We start from the raw sequence: 716 nt of genomic DNA, 5'->3' as shown, positions 1-716 counted from the left end.
ATTGCCAGTGACCGAGAACAGATGTGATTACATTTTGGGAAAAGTGGGTCAAAGTTCAAATTTTTTATGAATTTGTAATCTTCATAAAGGGGCGGGGTTTGTTGTGGGGCGGGGTTTGTTGTGCCTGGCACCACTTGTTCGTCTTGTGTTCCTTTTGTATGATTCCTGTTTTCTTTCTTTCCTCATGTTTTATTTTGGTGATCTAGAAGAATCTGGGTGCATGTTTTTGTTTGTATTTTAAACTTCGAAACCAGGAAGCAACACAGAAAACAAAGTTTCATCATAGTTTTCTCATACTTTTACATGCTGATGACTTAACATGTCTTCCACCTTTTTCCCACATGTGCTTTTGACGTTTTTTTCTATGACATGTTTTACTGATATTATGATGATTACTATTACTGTTGCGCTAATATTAGCAGAGTGCAGCTTTTCTAGCCTTTAAATTTTTTATATTTACATGGAAAACTGGGGCAGAGTCATAATGTTTGAGAAAAAATTAACATTTGAGAAATAATTATAATATACAAAAAAATGTCATAGGATTGCTGGGATAGAGTGAAATATAATGTTGAAACGTATAAGTTGTAATTATCTTTTTGCAAATTTCTTAATAGAAATCACAGCTGATTCAGCGTTATGCCTTTATCATCTGATGTTTCTTCTCAGAATATCAGATGTTTTTAATCCTTCATGTGACTGTAATACCTCATTAA

The sequence above is a fragment of the Sphaeramia orbicularis genome, chromosome 9, assembly GCF_902148855.1.
Source record: "Sphaeramia orbicularis chromosome 9, fSphaOr1.1, whole genome shotgun sequence".
Taxonomy (NCBI): domain Eukaryota; kingdom Metazoa; phylum Chordata; class Actinopteri; order Kurtiformes; family Apogonidae; genus Sphaeramia; species Sphaeramia orbicularis.
This window is presented reverse-complemented; position numbering follows the sequence as displayed.